The 19,543-nt window shown below is 43.3% G+C and overlaps 1 pseudogene; it reads left to right on the top strand.

Annotated features, from left to right (window-relative positions):
* Positions 1 to 610: 610 nt before the first annotated feature.
* On the top strand, positions 611 to 5,974 carry LOC148999063 (small ribosomal subunit protein mL103 (rPPR7) pseudogene; annotated as a pseudogene).
* The last annotated feature ends 13,569 nt before the right edge of the window (positions 5,975 to 19,543 follow it).

Genomic DNA, 19,543 nt, shown 5'->3' with positions numbered 1-19,543 from the left:
TATTATTTCCTGGATGCATGAGATGTGTATTTGTGTTGTAATATTTGGGCTATGTTTTTTGGGTCAGTTCCAAGCTCTTAAATTCTTGTAGGATCTGCAAGCAGCTGTTGAGAAAATGAACTCAACCCTGATTAAAGAGGAGAATTCCAAGGAAGGCAAACTGTTTTCCCAAGACATGCTTACATCCTTGGGAGTTCAATAGGTTTCTCATTCCTTTTCTCTTTTCAGCATCACCATCATCATTACTCATTATTTGTAATACCTGTAACTAAAGCATAGCGGGTAGTCTTGGCTTTTTGTATTGATATTCAAATAATTATGGTTAAAGGTCGAACTGATATGGGATTGAAAAACTTACTATAATTTATTTGCTAAATTCAATCATAGGTTGAGGATTAAATAAACGGTTAACAATCACTTTGAATAAAGGACGAGGTCCAAGGTTTAATGTCTCATAGCTGCATAAATTATATTACATGTTTTGGTAATATTGAAGGGAGAGAGAAGATGCATGGTGAAAAATGAATGGTGGAAAAAAACGTGGAGTTTAGTAGGATTTAGGAGGAGAGAATATTGAGGGAATATTGAAGTATATTGAGAGGAGAGAGAAATGAATGGTGAAAAATGTGGAGTTTTAGAGGATTTAAGAGGAGAGAAAATCGAGGGAATATTTAGGGGAGAGAAGAAAGATGGTGAGAACGTGGAGTTAATGGTGAGTATATTGAACAACAGAATTGAAAATCCGTATTGGTTAAGTAAGAATAGAGACGAAATACAAGGATGTAGGAAAAGAAGAAGATAATATAGAGTGTTGAAGGACCTCTATCTAAGGGTGATTATTCTTTTTGTGATTTTGCCATGATAAGTACAATCTTCATATTTTCAATATGTTATTGTTTTATTTTTCTACGATCAAGTTTATGGTTTTACATGATTTCTTAGTGATTGATTATTTTTTTTTAATTTATAATTTGATCTTGATTATGAATGCATTTTAGATGATGTTTGATTTACATAATTTATTAGTAAATGATTTATTCTTTTTATTTAATAATTTGTTCTTGAGTAAGAATACATTTTAGATTAAACCTATCTTGATTTATTATTATCTTGTCTTTGAGTATTTAAATATGTATTATCTTTTAGGTTTTGTTTTATGATATTATCATGATCTACTAGTAATTTATCTCCTTCATTAAATTTACTAATATGGGTAATTTGCATTCTTTTATCAAAACTTCTTTCTTTTTTTCCTCATTTTTCTGTTCAACCTTGTGAAGCGCCTTTCTTCGATAACCCTTACGATAGCTTGCTCAAGACCTCGCTGTCAGGCTCCTAGTGAAATCTCATCACTTTAGTGAGATCGAAGCTCTAATTGAATCCCACAAGAAGGATCCCAAGATCACTGGAAAAATCTTTCCTTGCCACATTAATTTGATCTTATGGTCTTGCAGGAATTACTGATCAGAAGACTTTTGATCAGATGGATGAGCTTGGCCGGATCAGAAGACTTTTGATGCAGAATTTGGTCCCTCCTGATCGAACGCTTGAACCTACAAATACGTGCTCGACCCGTGTGGTTGAGTTTCGTCTCCGACGAACAAGTTAGTTCAAACGAACAAAGGAAGCCAGCTCAATCTCTCAAAGTATTCAATAACTCAAGAGTGCATACCTGATAATGATGAGTATGTGGGTATTTATAGATCTTAGGAGAGGTTACCTTAACTATGCAGTAATGGAGTTCGAATAGAACTCTGTCATTGTTGCTAGCTTCCTGAGGAGAGGAATCTTATCCGCCAAGACAGTATTACTTGGATTGTAGTTGTAGAGTCTGATCTGGATTCTAAGACTAACCCGACTTGATTGCAATCCTTATCCCTATCTTTAAGGAGGTTGGATATGATTCAAATTGTATACCTTGTTTAGTGCCTTCGTTTTATTCATGGTCCGGCCAAGGTTTGATCGGTCCAGTTCTTCTTTAGTCGACCCAGACAGGTCTATTATAAAATATCCATAACATAAGCCCCCCAGTCACTTGGTCACGTTAATTCCATGTTCGAGGCCAAGGGACTAAGTTTCTTTCAACCATGAGAAGTCATATGCTAAATTGCAAGACGAAATCTTGCCCTCGGTCATCTTATACTTTGTTCTGTTGTAAAATTCCTTGATTAACCTTGACTAACCATGCCTTTTGTATCATCTCTATTTAAACCATTGTTTTGGTCGAATGCATCTGAATTTTCATAGTGCTTAAACAATTGATCTAGCCGAATTGCTTGTTGGTTGGGTGGATCATCAAACTGGTCGAGCTCTTGAGCTTTCATTTGAAGTTGTTTAGTTGACCATGTATTGGTCAAGCATTATGTTAATCCTTTCATAGTTCCTTTAGTCTTCTCCATTGCCTCCATGTTTCGTGTTCACTTTTGGAACTGCCTTGCTTCATGAGTTCGAGCAAGGGAGTTCAATTTTGGGAACTGGCCGAGCTGAAGAGCAAGGGAGTTCACTTCTGAGAACTGCCCATGGTAATGAGCCAGGGAGTTCAATTTGGGAACTGCCCATGGTAATGAGCCAGGCAGTTCAATTTGGGAACTGCCCGTGGTAATGAGCCAGGGAGTTCAATTTGGGAATAGCCCATGGTAATGAGCCAAGGAGTTCAATTTTGGGAACTGGCCGAGCTAAAGAGCAAGGGAGTTCAGTTCTGGGAACTGGCCGAGCTAAAGAGCAAGGGAGTTCAGTTCTGGGAACTGGCCGAGCTGAAGAGCAAGGGAGTTCAATTTTGGGAACTGGCCGAGCTGAAGAGCAAGGGAGTTCAGTTCTGGGAACTGGCCGAGCTGAAGAGCAAGGGAGTTCAATTTTGGGAACTGCCCATGGTAATGAGCCAGGGAGTTCAATTTGGGAACTGCCCGTGGTAATGAGCCAGGACGTTCAATTTTGGAACTGCCCGTGGTAATGAGCCAGGGAGTTCAATTTGGGAACTGTCCGTGGTAATAAGCCAGGGAGTTCAATTTGGGAACTGCCCGTGGTAATGAGCCGGGGAGTTCAATTTGGGAACTGCCCGTGGTAATGAGCCGGGGAGTTCAATTTGGGAACTGCCCGTGGTAATGAGCCGGGGAGTTCAATTTGGGAACTGCCCGTGGTAATGAGCCGGGGAGTTCAATTTGGGAACTGCCCCTGGTAATGAGCTAGGGAGTTGAATGTTGAGAACTGAAGAAATCTTTCTCTATAGGTTGAGATGTGAGATGTTTATCTCTCTTTACTCCCCCAAACATGATAGGTCAAGTCTTTTCTGAGCTGTTATGCTTCATCCAGCCAAGAACTTTTTCTTGTATGTAAAACTCCTTTATCTCGATCATGTATGGTCGATTATCTCTCGAGCTTCCATACTTGTAATTTTGATGATATTTTGCTATCCACGAGCTCAAAGGCTTTGAAAATATTGTATATAAGACTTTTGTTGTAGAAGCTAAACACATTGGTGCTACTGAATTCCAGTGCTAGCTGACTTAAGAGTAATATTGTTTGATATTCCACATTCAACTCTAAGTTGTATATGACGAATAATTCCGATCATGCACCATTAGAAGAATAGTAACGGTCATATAGATAATATGAATCATTGTACTCCCAGGATGAACTTGTCTCTTTTGGTGCGATATATTGCAATTCTCAACTAGAATAAGCCGAGATGCTTCTTCGTACGCAAGGACAAGCTGCTTTTGTTCTTGATTTTGATGATTTCTTGGATCCAAACTGGTACTATGTCATTAAAGCCTCGGACAACACTTGGGTTCAACGTGAAGTTCTTCTTGGAATGGCAATCGAGCAATGTTTGGTCTATTTGCAGGAGCGATAAAATCCTTCTGTTCAAATCATCTCTGGCTTTTCAATCCGATTTACGATTAGTAAAACCTGTTTCTTGTGCTGCAGCAGCTTGTGACTGGCTTCAAGCCTAGAAAATCAACCTCCCCTTTCAGCTTGGTTCCTCGTGCAACCTGGAGAACTTTGGTAAATCTGCTCATGTAAAATCTGCTTCCTTCAAAGAAAAATAATTCTGATCGCGAACACCCTTTAACGTCATATATTGGAGCATGATGGTGAAAGACTGCTTAGAATCGCCTGAATTGGAGTTAGATTGCAGCAGTTTCTCTCTCTTCTCTAGGTGCATCCCCTTTTTGCTTCAATTGGCATGGAATACATTTGTTGATGCCCGAACGAGTTTGGTACGGTCAAAATAAAATTCATAAAGAACGTAAAAAATAGTAAAGAACCTTCAGCTCTCCATTCTCTTTTGTTTTCATTCGATCATTGCTAAGATAATCATGATCTCCCGTTCAGAAAACTAAAGAAAACAAAGTAGACATTGTCTATGGTTTTGTCCATATCAGAATATATAAATATTAAACTGATTATAATGATGACAATGCCAATCTCAAAAAATCATATAAAAACAAACAAATTGTCGCTAAATGCAATTTCATCCGTTTCACGCATATTGATTCTTAATTGCATGATTAAAAGGAAACCGATTCTCGGTGATTTTCATATCGATGGCAATACCTCAATGCAGAGTAAATTAATAATTATTCGTAGCAATGAAAAGGAAAGATACGCATACCGTACGGATTACCCATAAGAAGATATTAAACGCAACCTTGAATTGCAGACGAACCCTTCAATAGAAAACATACCGTAGGGTTGGTTTGACATTCTTGATCTGATTTATACGATGGCTTTTTGATCAAGATTCCCACAGATGGCGCCAATGTTGATGCAGAATTTGGTCCCTCCTGATCGAACGCTCGAACCTGCAAATATGTGCTCGACCCGTGTGGCCGAGTTTCGTCTTCGACGAACAAGTTAGTTCAAACGAACAAAGGAAGCCAGCTCAATCTCTCAAAGTATTCAATAACTCAAGAGTGCATACCTAATAATGATGAGTATGTGGGTATTTATAGATCTTAGGAGAGGTTACCTTAACTATGCAGTAATGGAGTTCGAATAGAACTCTGTCATTGTTGCTAGCTTCCTGAGGAGAGGAATCTTATCCGTCAAGACAATATTACTTGGATTGTAGTTGTAGAGTCCAATCTGGATTCTAAGACTAACCTGACTTGATCGCAATCCTTATCCCTATCTTTAAGGAGGTTGGATATGATTCAAATTGTATACCTTGTTTAGTGCCTTCGTTTTATTCATGGTCCGGCCAAGGTTTGATCGGTCCAGTTCTTCTTTGGTCGACCCAGACAGGTCTATTATAAAATATCCATAACACCCTTTAATGCTCCTTTTTCTGCATTTAATCAATGCAAGAAATTTGATCATTACCTATTCTCTCAGATATATGGCATTTCTCCTCATAAGGTTTCTTATGGTATTTTAACCAAGTTGTTGTGTGAGGGGTATATTTCAGTTTTGAAAGAAATGGAAGAGAGGATGTAGAGGTTACAGTAATTATATGGCAATCTTGGATTCCTTGTATAAGAATGTTAAGATCGATGAAGTTGGGAAAACCTGGAAGGTAATGATTGAGAAGGGTTCCTCAAATGTTTGTCTTGATAATGTGAAGATTTTGGCCCATCATGGGAAACTATAGGATGTCTTGGCTTTGATTGAAGAGATTAGTTTTGCGGGATTGAAGCCGAGAGACACCATCGATTACAACTACCTTTGGCCCCCTGTTACTCTAAGCGTGGTTTGATTGACGAAGTTAAAAATGTACATGATAGCCTCAGAGGAAAATTTTTGTACTCCTAATGCTGCAACTCTTAGGACATTTATGTATCATCTATGTAGAAAAGGGGAAATTAACAAGGCCTTTGAGGTTTACAAGGAGAGTATAACTAAAGATAAGATTCCAAACTTTAGAACAATGAGGCATTTGGTTGAAGTGCTAGTTAAGAATTCAAAAGTGAAGGAAGCAAAAAGAGTAATGAAAATAGTGAATAAGTTTCCACCAAATTTTCTAAATGCATAGGAAGAAACTTGAGACGTCTCTTCGACCCAAAAAAAAAAAACTTGAGACGTCTCTCAGTTTTGTTGGAAAAAGGAGGTGGCAACTTAGTTAATCATTAGAAAGAGATTCTTTTTGGACATTCATGTGTCACTATCGTCTGTCATAAGGGTCTATTTCAAGCAGGTGATGCAACATGAGTTGGTCTTTTGAAGTGGAAAATGGAGAGTGTGGATGAGTCAATTTTGCCATTGATGATCAATTGTTGCCCCGTATCTGTAGGTGAAATATATATATAAATATTAGCATCAAATATGAATCTTCATCGATGTTTGATCTGGTTCGAAGTATGTGGTGGGTATAGATATCGAATGCACACTAGATGGATCAACGGCTTTGATGTGTCCAAAATCTGCTTAGCCCTTGGATCTCCATGTGATGTCCTGTAAAACGAAAGCGTCAGATGTGGCCCGACCGCTGGGGTCGGGAGTCCAACTCCAAAGGCTAAGTCAGTTGATGAACTTAATCACAAACGGCTCTACTAGAAGCACAGAGCTAATGAATGAAGAAACGGGAAAGGTGATCTAGATAGCAGGACGCTGATAGTTTAGGTCTATCAGTCTGTATCTAAACCTGAGTCTCAGATAGTATTCTTTTTGATCGATTGATCCGTCCCTCACCTTGTATGGTAGTGAGGTTTATATAGAGTGTACCTTCGAATCTCCTTCGTTGGATGCACTCGAGCCTTCTTCGGGTAGTCATTGGATCTTATCAATAAGATCCGTTGAGTGATAGACTTCTACTAGTTTGGGCTAGTAGAGGACTCCTGAGATAACCGTTAGGTTATGCGATAGTTATCCCTTTGATGATGATTATCCGCAGCCGTCAGTTTGAGTCTGCTGTCATCAGGGTGATTACCCTAATCCATAAGTAAGACTAGGGCACGCTTGCAGCCGAATAATCTTTCTTCTTCAGCAAGCCGTCTTCTGGATCCGGTTTGCTCGGGAGCGATTCGGTTTTCTCCGTCTCGACCGGGGTCGAGGGTCGGACCAGGTATGAACCCGGTCAGATCATAAACTCTCCATATCATGAGCCCCCCAGACCAAGCGTTCGGTCGATCCCGAGGGCTTGGTTTTTAACTGGGTTCGTCGTCAGGTGATGATCTCTGCGTGCTTCGTTAAATGTCATATCACATTTAATGAGGTGGTCACTTTTCCTCGAGCGTTGTGAGTGTAAGGCCACATGTCTTCGTTGCAGTTGATCTGTCGTGGCTCACGTCATCCAAGCGACGGTTTCCGAACGCCTATTTCGGATTCGTGAGTTCAAACTTTCAAAACGTCTTTGAATCTTGATCGTTGATTTTGAATCAATCTCGATCGTTCGATTCCCGAACACTCGTGCGGGAGTTTTAAAAGCGGTTCGTTGTCTTCGTAGGTTTCATTCTTCTGTCTGGAATTTGAACCTTTGTTGTCCGCTTCGTGCCTTCCTCGCTCTCAAGCTTCCGTCTCCCTTGACGATCGGTAAGTTTCTTGGTCTTTTCTTTTTGTAGTTTACTTGAAACGAGTAATGGCGGACGATAGGGCTTCTTTAGTACCCCATGCTGGTGATAGCGATGATGCTTTTGCTTCTCTTGCTCCCGAACGATCGGATAGTGATAACAAAACCCTAACCGTCCTCTCGGCGGGAGTTCGCTGAAGTTTCTCAAAAAGGTTTTGAAAGAAAAACCGAAACTTCCCCAGTCCTTGTCTAGTCTGGATCTTCCAAGATCGTTGATTCTTCTAGGCAACCTCAAACCTCCGGGTCCAATGGTGGGCCTGGCTCTGTTCCTTCCATTTATAATGGAGAAACCCTTCTTTCAGCTGTCCAAGATTTTGACCTTCCTTCCTCATATCAGGTTAGGGCTCCCCACCCTGATGAGAGGGTTGATTCATCCCTTTCGGGTGAATTTTCTCTGTACATAGATGCACTGGAAAGCGGGGTTCGCTTTCCCTTTTTTAATCCTTTATTCTCCGCAGTTTTGAATCACTGGAACATTTGTCCCGGAATGCTGCTCCCCAATAGCTGGCGTCTCATCGTCGGCTTCTTGGGTTTGTGTTTTGAGCTTGGCATCACGCCATCTCTTTCTCTTTTTGTACATTTTCATGCTCTTTCTATCTCCCATCCTCCTGGATGGGTCTTTCTTTCCAAACGCAATAAGGCTGAACTTGATTGGAGGGGCAGCATCCTTGTCAAAGGAACTTGCCCTTCTAACCACAAAAGATGGCGTGAACGATACTTTTTCTGTCGAGTGCCTCCATCAGATCTTAACTTCCCGACCACCTGGAGGAGGTTTACTTCTTCGTCCGAAAGTAACCGGGGCCTTCCCTTATCCAAAGAAGACGAGGCGGCCATCAAGAAGATCAAATCCATTCCGTGGTATCAAGAGATACATGGATATGAAATGGAGTATAACTCCATCCTTCAGTACTGGGGCTTGGCTCATTGTGAGCTTCTAACCATCATCCTTTGATTTGACTGAAGTGATATGTCTTGAATTCTGATTCTTGTCCTTCTTCTTTGCAGTGCCTCCCAGAACGAACCCTGAAAGCCTGCGGGTGAAGGCCGCTAGGGCCGTTGTGACAGCCGAGCAACGATCGCCCGGGTCTTGACTGCAGATCAAGAGGCTTCTCTTCCCTCTCCCGACCCCTCTTATAGGGGTATCAGGAATATCAGGCCTGTAGCTGATGCTTCAGGCAAAGGGAAGAAACCAATGGTGGAAAGGGCTAATGTCTCCTCCTCCGTTCAAACCAAGAGGAGGCATGACACAATTGCTGCTCCCTCCAACAAAAAATCCAAAGCTTCGACGGATGGTGAGGAGATCTTCATCCCCCAGTGGACCCCGAAGATGACCGACGGGGTCACTCGGGATCCCGAGAAAGCTGCAGTGGAGCTCCCTCGGTCTTGCTCCTTCGATCGCCAGGAGTTTGAAGCCCTGGATGACACCTCCCTTGTTAGTCAATCTACAAGGTACCGGTCTTCTTGCTTACTTATGTTTTCATAATTTCTTATGACTTCTTCTGATATTTTCCGTCTTCCCAGGAATGCTGTGTTGAGCTTTTATCAACACATGGAAGCATTGAGCCGTGTTGGTCGCACCAGCTCCTTGCTGCAAACTTGTGAAGAGAAATTGGCCAAGGCCAATTCTGAAATAGACCAGCTGACTGCAGCTACCGTGGAGCTACAGAAAAAGCATGAGGAAGAAGTGATCTCCCTCAAGGAAACTCTTGAAGCTTCAAGAATTCGTGTCTCTGCTGCCGAGCGCGAGGCCAGGAAGCAAAAGGCAGCTGCCACGTTGTTTGGTGACAGCCTTGAAATCAAAAGTAGGGATCTCGAAGAACATCTGAAGTTGGCAATCCCTAGCAAGCCCGAGCATATAAAGCGGACCTTCGGAAGGAGTGCATTCGGAAATATCCCGAACAGCGTACCTTTCTCCGAATTGCTAGGTTTCTACAACATTCGGGCTTATCGCATGAGGCGAGAACGACGTTTGGGAGCAGATCCTTGGAACGATCCCCGACTTCGACACTTGCTCCTTTTCGTGAGGTATGCCACCCAGAGGTCTTCGGGAAAGTTGGTATGGATCTCCCAGACTGGGCTCAGGGAGTAGATGATCCTTTTCCAGCTGACCCTCAATATGAGGCATATCTAGATGACGAGCCGGCACTTCCAGAGGAGAAATCACAAGCCGAGTCTCAAGTTGTTGCTGTAGAGGATTCAGCCGATGCCACTCTTGAGGAAGGCTCTTCTCATGGTCCTGAGAAAAGTCATCCCGACCAGGGTCCCTCGGGCAACAATGAAGAAAAGGCTTAGGGAGTTGTTCTTTTGTAAAGATGTACCCTTAATATAATGAATAGACATTTCTTTATTCATGTTGGCCTCAAAATTTCCCCGTCTCCTGCCGAAGTATTGCCTTGAATATCAAAGTATTAATGATAAAACTTATCACTTAACTTTTCGTTCCTCGCCGAATAATGATCTTGTAGAAATATTGTGAAGATGCGTTTCGGGAAGATGCGTTAATCTTCCCCACTACTTCATTTATTGCAAAGTCCACACGTTTCCCTTCTGCGAAGTTCAAACGTTTTCCTGCTTTTGTGTACCATTCACTGTTTCCAATGAATCGGAAATACATCTATTATTTTAATGGCAGTGCGACGATTGGAGGTTTCTCTGCATCAGGTGCTCGCTTCCACATGTTTCCATGTGGCATCCCTTCGACCGTCGATCTTGCTTTTTGCGGATTTCAAAGCGTCGTTTCGATCTGGGTCGTCGGTTGTCCTTAGCCTTCAACCGTCGTCTTATACCTGAGGCTATTTAAAGCCTTCGTGGGTACTCTCCATCTATCCTGACTTCTGCAAGATAGATTTGCTAAAGTGCCAAAGCAACCTTTCGTCCTTCAGCCTGCTTCCGTATTCCTCGTACTCCAATGACAGCTCTATCCATTTCTGAACAAGTGAGTTTTTTGATTTCTCATCTCTTTCCCCTCTTCCCCCCGAAGTAAACTGCACAGTAGTTATACTTGGGGTTTAGTTTGTGGTCTGTCAGAAGCTTTGGGAAACTAGGGTTTCCCCATTGTTGTTGTCGTTTATTTCTCATCGATACGGCTGTTTTTTTTTTGTTGTTTTGCATAGTGGCTCCCAAGATCAACGCGGACTTTATCAGAGCAAAATCTCGTAAGAATAGCGTTCCGTCGGTGGTGATTGGGGCCAGTGCGGTGGTTTCAGCTAGTGAATCCTCCAAGCGTAAAGCGACTGCTGGCGGTGAATCTTCCAATCAGATTCCTGCAGCTTCTGTTGATGCCGTCCCTGCGCCTCCTTTGCCCGAAGTGACCGCTCGTCTTTCCCGGGAAGATCTTGATCACTCCGTTGCCGATGGTGTTGCCGGCAATCCTGGCGGGTGAGCTCGTTGGTGAGCTTTGTTGGTGCACCCCCGAAGGAGACTCTTCGGGCATCCGAGGCAACTATGTTGGCGTCGATGAAGGTGTGGTCCCAAGCAGTGCTGCTCCCTATTTCTAACTCTAGTGCTTGTTTGGCATCCTCCTCCTCTCCTTCTGAGTTGGAGGATTTTGCCACCAGGAAGCGCCGTCGGGTGACAAGTGATGAAGCTCAGCCTTTGCTTGGTGTAGTTCATCCTTCTCATCCTTCGCCTGAATTAGTGTCAAACGAGTTTGACAGAGCATTGGAATGGTGTCTTGCTGCTCGAATGACTTCCGAGAGCGCAATTCTTTCCAAACTTCCGATGAAGTCTTTACGAAGTCACTGGTGATGTAAGTCTTTCTTCATTATCCTCTGATTTTGAAAAATTACTTTTCTCGCTCCTCGCTAACTCGAAAGTTGTTTGCGGGAGTCTTCTTTGTAACTTCCACAACCAAGTGGAAGCGGTTACTAGACTCGATAGGTTGAGCAATGAAGTTTCTAGGCTTCGGGAAATCTCTGAAGCTAAAGATGTTGAGATTGCTCGCCTTCGGAATCTAGCTTGGGAGGTGGCAGGAGAAAAGAATTCGATGATTGGTCGTCTTCGGTCGGATTTGGATGATGCCGGGGAGAAGATCCGGCGATCGAGAGCGGATAGTTGGAAAGTCGGAGCTAATGGATCTGAAACATTACCCGAAAGGCAAGCTGTCGTTCCTTTGCCCGAATCCCTTCCAACCGATGTTCGCAGAGCTGCGTCTTCAAGTATTTACACAATAAGCCTTTTGTTGATATGCTGAATGCTTATAACTTGCGTGTACCGGCGGGATGGTGAGAACGAAGTATGGGAATCAATATTAAGGAAAGATCCTCATTTTGATACGACTCCCTACAGTGCTATTTGCCATCCTGTAGTATTTACCGGCCTGGTATTCCTCCTCCCGATTGGACCAAGGATAAGATTGATCCTCCACCTTCCGATCCGGATATTATGCAATATCTGGAAGATTCTCCTGTTTATTCTCCGCTGGAAGAAGTCAATTATGACGAGCTTGTGCCAAATGCGAGTTTGGTCGAGGACCATTCTTCTCCTGGACAAGCTGAACAAAGAGTATGAAATTGCGGAGGATTTTCTGAATATCGAAATATTTTTGTAATCTTCATTTCTTCTCTTCTTTTCCTTGACTCCTCACCAATGGTTGACTCATATGTTTGTTCTAGCAAAGTCGCGTCGATCTTGTATAACTTGTTAACAACACTGTAATGACTTTCTTCTTTGATCAAAGATTGTATTCAGCTCTTGTAATTATTTTGATACTGGCCTCTTTGTATCTTCTGGAGAAATAAGAAATTACTTTATCGTTGAACTTTGCTAGCCACTTGAATCGCCGTTGCATTAGGTCTTAGTTGTCTGAAACAATGCCAATACTTAAGGATTTCCGGAGAAATACAATAAGTCTGAGAAGGAACTCACTCGGGTTTTAAACCGATGCCTTATACTTAAGGATTTCCGGAGAAATACAATAAGTCTGAGAAGGAACTCACTCGGGTTTTAAACCGATGCCTTATACTTAAGGATAATTCAAAAATTCAATAAGTCTCGAAGGAACTCACTCGGGTATCAAACCGACGCCTTGCAAAAGGAACTCACTCGGATTTTAATCCGATGCCCCGACTTAAGAAAGTTTGAAAAATTTTCCATAAGCGTTGAAGTGTTGAAGGACCCACACGAATTTTCATCCGATGCCTTATAGTTGGATCTTGTTCTTGAATGTGGTGTATGATGCCCCCCAATCAAAAGATAGTTTGTTGAAAACCAAAAATTGCATTGATTGAGTTGAAAATGATTACATCACGAACAAAATCGAAATCATCCTCAAGGATAAAACTTTTTGAGATGCCTAGCATTCCACGAACGATCCAACTCTTTACCGGGAATCAATGTTCTTCAGCCTGTAAGCTCCCGAACCGACCGGTTTCACAACCATATAAGGTCCTTCCCAGGAAGGGTCCAACTTTCTTTGGTGACGCGGTCGGAAGCTAGGGTGTTTCTCAACACCAAATCTCCGGCTAAGTACCGACGATTCTTCACTCGAGTATTATAATGAGACGCTATCCTTCTTTGATAATGTTGAGTTCGTGCTATTGCCTTTGCCCGAACTTCGTCCAACAAATCAAGACTATCAAGCAGTCCTTGTTCATTTGCTTTTTCCTCGAACTCACGATCCCGTAACGTCCCCGTCATTATCTCCACAGGTGCCAATGCTTCGGATCCATATGCCAACTTGAATGGAGTTTCTCCCGTAGGTGTTCGAACCGTAGTTCTATAAGCCCACAATACATTATGTAGTTCTTCGACCCAAGAAGCTTTGTCAGCCTTCGAGTCTTCTCTTTATTCCTTCCAGTAGCGTTCGGTTAGTAACCTCTGCCCGGCCATTGCTTTGGGGGTATGCTACTGAGGACATACGATACTCGATCATATATGTTCCACGGAATTGCTCAAATTGTGGACAATCAACCGAGTACCATGGTCGGTGACAATTATCTTTGGAATCCCAAAGCGATATATGATTGATTCAAGCACAAATTTCTCCACTTTTTCTCAGCAATTGTCGCCAAAGCACCGGCTTCTACCCATTTTGTGAAGTAATCAATTGCTACTATCAGATATTCCCGTCCGCTCTGATGCCTTGGTGAATTTGCCCATGATATCAATTCCCCACATTGCAAAGGGAATAGGATTTAGAATTGAAGTCATAATTTCCGCCGGGCGCTTCGATATCGTAGCATGAATTTGACAGCTACTACATCGACGAATGTAGTCCATAGCAGCCTCTTGGATCTTAGGCCAATATAACCCAAGTCTTAGAATTTTGTGGGCCAGGGGCTCGCCACCCATGTGAGCGCCACAAATTCCTTCATGAACCTCACCTAAAGCTGATTTTGCTCCTTCGGGGCCTATACATCTCATAAGGGGTCCAAGATAAGATCTTTTGTATAGTCTCCCATTCTGAATGACAAATCTAGTTGATCGAATCTTGATCAACCTTGCCTCTACCGGATCCTCGGGTAACTTGTCATCTCTTAGATATTCAATTATTGGATCCATCCAAAGAACGTTCGCTTCAATTTAAGAAATTTCTTTCTCATGATAACTTGGAAAAGTTACCTCTTCAATGTAGACCGAAGGGTCTAGATTCTTTTCCTTGGCATTGGCTAGTCGGGATAGCTCATCTCGCCACTGAATTTTCATTCCTCGAAATCCGAGATATCTTCAAATTCCGGAATTGGTTCTGAAATGCCTGCACTATCTCCCGATATTTTTGCAAGCGTGGTTCCTTAATGCCATACTCCCCCTGGACTTGGTTGACTATAAGCTGAGAGTCACTATAAATAGTAACATCTGCAATAGCTAATGCCTTTGACAACCGAAGTCCCGCTATCGTGGCCTCATATTCCGCTTCGTTATTACTTGCATCAAATGCGAATCTCAAAGCATATCGAATAATAAATCTCGTTGGACTTTTTAATAGAATTCCAGCGCTTGCTCCATCTTTATTACTCGAACCATCCACATATACCTCCCAAGTGGTTGGTATAATAGGATCTTCAATGGTGGGTTCCACTGGTGCACTAGTTTCTACTACAAAGTCGGCTAATGCCTGAGCCTTGATTGCAGTCCTGGGCTTAAAGCTCACTTGGAACTCACTTAGCTCAACCAACCAGGATACCATCCTTCTAGACAAATCAGGTTTGTTAAGAACTTTACTAAGAGGAAAAGTTGTAAATACCTCAATTGGATGAGCTCGAAAATATGGCCTTAGCTTCCCGGCGGCCATCATGAGAGCCGAGCTCGCCTCTCAATCTGCGAATATCTCGTCTCCGCATCTAGCAATACGTGGCTTACATAGTAAATCGGCCACTGTTTCTTATCTTTCTCCCGAACAAGTACTGCACCGACCACCGAAAGGGATGTCGCTAGATATAGCTGTAATATTTCCCCCTTCTCTCGGCTCGGACAGGATCGGTGGTTGTCCAAGTGCTTCTTTTAATTCCTCGAAAGCTTTCCCGCACTCTTCAGTCCACTTTGCTTCCTTACCGCCCTTCAGGTCTTTAAGTGCCTTGAAGAAAGGCAAACATTTTTCTCCGGACTTGGAGATAAATCGATTTAAGGCAAAGCAACTCTCCCGTCGGTCAAACATTGTACATCCCGAACGGTTTTGGGAGCCTCCATATCAATCAAAGCTTGTATTTTGGCAGGATTTGCCTCAATTCCCCTCTCTGATACCATGAAACCCAAGAATTTGCCCAAGGAGACTCCAAAGGCACATTTTTCGGGGTTCAACTTCATTTGATGTTTCCTCGCATCGAGAAAACCTCGACCAAATCTACAATGTGATTTGCTTTTGTAAAGCTTTTCACCAAGCATGTCGTCAACATATGCTTCAACATTCTTTCCTGTCATCTCTTTGAAAATCTTGTTGACGGCCCTCCGATACGTTGCTCCCGCATTCTTCAGGCCAAAAGGCATGACCTTGTAATAATAGCTTTCACGATCAATCATGAAAGCCGTATACTTCTCATCCTCCTTATTCATAAGGATCTGATTATACCCGAGTAGGCATCCATGAAACTTAAAGTTTCATATCCAGCAGAGAGCATCTATCAAGAGGTCAATCCGAGGCAACGGGTAGCAATCTTTTGGGCAAGCTTTGTTTAGATCCGTGTAGTCCGTACACATCCTCCACTTCCCATTCGCCTTTTTCACCATCACCACGTTGGCCAACCAAGTTGGGCACTCGATTGGTTCTATGAAACCAGAATTCTTAAGTTTTTCAACTTCGTTCCGAACGGCTTCATACTTTTCAATAGAGAAATTTCTTCTTTTCTCGTATCACCTGGTTTCGCCTTAGGGTCTATCCGGAGTTTGTGCTCTGCAATGGCCCGATCGATCCCCGGCATGTCCTCGCAGACCATACGAATACATCCTTATTCTCGTTGAAGAAATAACTTCAACTCATCTTTAAACTCTTCCACTGTTCAGACCCGACATAAGTAATCTTTTTCGCATCCTCGGTACATAGCTGGATTTGCTCCAGCTTTCTCCACGGGTTCGGGCCTTTGCATCTCTCGTCTCTTCCCGATCATCTCGAACTTCTATGGGGAGGGCAGTAACCTTCCTTGGACCCTCCTTGTCTTTTAAATAGGCAACATAACACCTGCCGAGAGATCTTCCGGTCGAGGAGACTTGACCAATTCCCATATCAGTCGGGAATTTTATCTTCAGTGCTTTGTCGAAACAATAGCACCTATCTTGGATAAAGATGGTCGCCCGAGAATCATATTATAGGCTGGTAGTTCTCGAACCACCAAAAAATTGATTCGGACAGTTGTTTCTTTGGGAAAACTTCCAATGGAAAGATCCAATCGAACCGATCCTTCCGCTACCGCAGTGACCCCGCAAAGCCATATAGGTGTGTAGATGAAGGTTTCATCAAGTCCCGATCCACCTTCAATTTTTGATACACTTTGTAAGAAATTAGGTCAGCTGCAGCTCGTATCAATCAAAACTCTATGCACTTCCCGCCGTGCAATCTCTACCTTGATGACTATAGCATCATCATGAGGTAAACAAACGTCTCTTTCGTCTTCTTCGCTAAAGGTGATAGAATCTTCACCATTCAGCTTCTTCCGCTTCTGCGCCTCTCCGGCTCCAACAAATTTGGATTTGGTTTTTAAACTCCGGAATGATTCGGGCTCTGGACCCCCGAAGATGGTAAGGATCGGTGACCGAGTAGCAGCTTCAATCACCTCCTTGCCTTTTTTGGACTTCGGGGCCTCCCTTGATCGTTCTCGAACTAACCGAACGATCCCTTTTTGGGGCAGCCGCACGTGGCCCACGTGGCTCCTCCCTTCTCCCCGCTAACAAAACTGGACAGATGTCCCCGAGATATCAATCTCTCAATATCTGCCTTCGATGACGACAGATCATTAGTTTAATGACCATAGTCCTTGTGGAATCGGCAATACTTTTCCCGATCCTGCTGCTCTCCGGGTTTCAAAAGAATTTTAGGTGGCCACTTCAACATATTTTTTCTTTTGAGGATATTCAAAATATCGGCCCGAGGAGCATTCAAAGGAGTGTACTCACTTCTACCGGGGGATCTTTGGCGCCAAGGTTGGGATCTTCCAACCCGATCACGAACATTCTTCTTTGGGCTTTCGCTTCGCTCAGGAGCCTTTTGTTCCCTTATTGGAGACTTTATTATCTCCTTGGCGCGCATCTAGAATCTCCATGACTTCAGCCTCGCTTCGGCATCTCTCGTACCAACTCAAGATAAGTCGTGGGTATATCCAGTAGTAATAACTCCAGGAGTTTCCGATTTGTGAGTCCCGTGAATAGAGCGGTTCGGCTACCTGTTCATCCAAGTTTTCTATCTCCATCGTCACTTTGTTGAATCTTTTCAGAAACTCTCTCGATCGATTCGTTCTTTCCTTGTTTGACAAGAAACAAGGTTTCTTCCGTTTTCTTGACCTCGTATCCCACTCCGGAATCGCCCTATGAATTGGCGTGCCAATTCGTCAAAGTTTACGATCCTTCTCGAGGGGAGGTTAGAAAACCACTTTTGTGCCGCTCCAGTTAGAGATGAACCGAAAACCCCGCATAAAATTTCATCGAATTCCCTCGAAACCGCCATGGTCCCGTTGGTAATAGCCGATGTGAGCTGTTGGATCTCCGGAGCCATCGAATGTTGAGAAGGTAGGAAAACGGAAGTTATGGGGAAACCGATATCCCGCAATTGGCTCAACAAAAGGAGTCTTCCGAATGACCGAGTAAATATCCTCGGTTATTCTTCCCTTAGCCAATTGCCCTAACTTCTCATTGATGTTGGCCAATTCCCGACCAACTGCGGTCGGGTGATCTTCAACGAATACGATCACGACCTCGATTAACACGATCATCACGTGCTACTCGATCATCACGAACAGCCCGTCCTTCACGAACGTTTCTCTCGTCACGAATCGCTCGATCATCACGAACGGTTCTTCCGACAGTGGGTGAGTGAGTTCTTACCCCAAGATCCAACCTTGTATTTGAATCGGTTGTACTCTTTTGCGGTCCTGTCGAACCGATCGCCTCGCCTTGGTTGATCATCAATCCTCCGAAATCCTCGGTCTCCTTCACGGAAATTCTGATCAACATTCCGGTCTTCAGCCATTCTTTGGTCACGTGGCAATGCACGTCTCCCTGAATCGTGTTGATCGGGTTCTTGTGGTAAAACCACTCGTCCGGTGAGCAAGCGGAGTGCTTGGCTCACCTCCAAGAGTTGAATCTTTACCTGATCCAATTGATCTTGGATTGTATCGGGAGGAAGATTACGTCCTCCCCGGCCTTTATCCACCTCGATAGGATTTTGGCTTTCCTGGGAATATCTGGATTATTCACCCCGGTATCTCGAACACCGGAATTGCGTTGTGCAGCGGCTGCTGCGGCTGCTGATCTAGTCACCATGGCTTTTTCAAGTCCTTCCCACAGACGGCGCCAATTGATGCGTCCAAAATCTGCTCAGCCCTCGGATCTCCACGTGATGTCCTGCAAAACGAAAGCGTCAGATGTGGCCCGACCGCTGGGGTCGGGAGTCCACCTCCAAAGGCTAAGTCGGTTGATGAACTTAATCACAAACGGCTTTGCTAGAAGCACGAGCTAATGAATGAAGAAACGGGAAAGGTGATCTAGATAGCGGGACGCCCGATAGTTTAGGTCTATCGGTCATGTATCTGAACTCGAGTCTCGAGATAGTATTCTTTTTGATCGATTGATCCGTCCCTCACCTTGTGTGGTAGTGAGGTTTATATAGAGTGTACCTATGAATCTCCTTCGTTGGATGCACTCGAGCCTTCTTCGGGTAGTCGTTGGATCTTATCAATAAGATCTGTTGAGCGATAGACTTCTACTAGTTTGGGCTAGTAGAGGACTCCTGAGATAACCGTTAGGTTATGCGATAGTTATCCCTTTGATGATGATTATCCGCAGCCGTCAGTTTGAGTCTGCTGTCATCAAAGTGATTACCCTAATCCATAAGTAAGACTAGGGCATGCTTGCAGCCGAGTAATCTTTCTTCTTCAGCAAGCCATCTTCTGGATCCGGTTCGCTCGGGAGCGAGTCGGTTTTCTCCGTCTCGACCGGGGTCGAGGGTCGGACCAGGTATGAACCCGGTCAGATCATAAACTCTCCATATCAGGCTTCAATCGTGGAATTGGCCGCTGAGAGTTTTGTCTCATCATATGGGTTATGAATATGGGTATAATCCCTGAAGACCACTTCTTGCTTTTGGAAAGATGACTATGATTTGTGGGCCCACGTTATGCATTGGTATTGTGATGTGAAGAAGGTTTTTGTATATATATACATTGAAGCATTGCCAATTGGAATGTGTGACCAGACACTCTAGAGCTCTAAAAATCAAATCTTCGTTGAATTTAGATTTAAATAAACCAGTAACTCGGCTCATAGGTTTTAATTCTTGGTCATGATTGATGAGACTAATTGCATCTGGTGGTTTCTTAGTTAACTTGCAAATGGTTCAAAGTAGTTCTCTTTATCTCATCTAGGTGGGAGTCTCTAAACCACTTTATTGTACAT

Source organism: Hakea prostrata, unplaced genomic scaffold (assembly GCF_041222555.1).
Source record: "Hakea prostrata isolate BN-2017 unplaced genomic scaffold, UWA_Hpros_2 contig_52, whole genome shotgun sequence".
Classification (NCBI taxonomy): domain Eukaryota; kingdom Viridiplantae; phylum Streptophyta; class Magnoliopsida; order Proteales; family Proteaceae; genus Hakea; species Hakea prostrata.
This window is presented reverse-complemented; position numbering and strand designations above follow the sequence as displayed.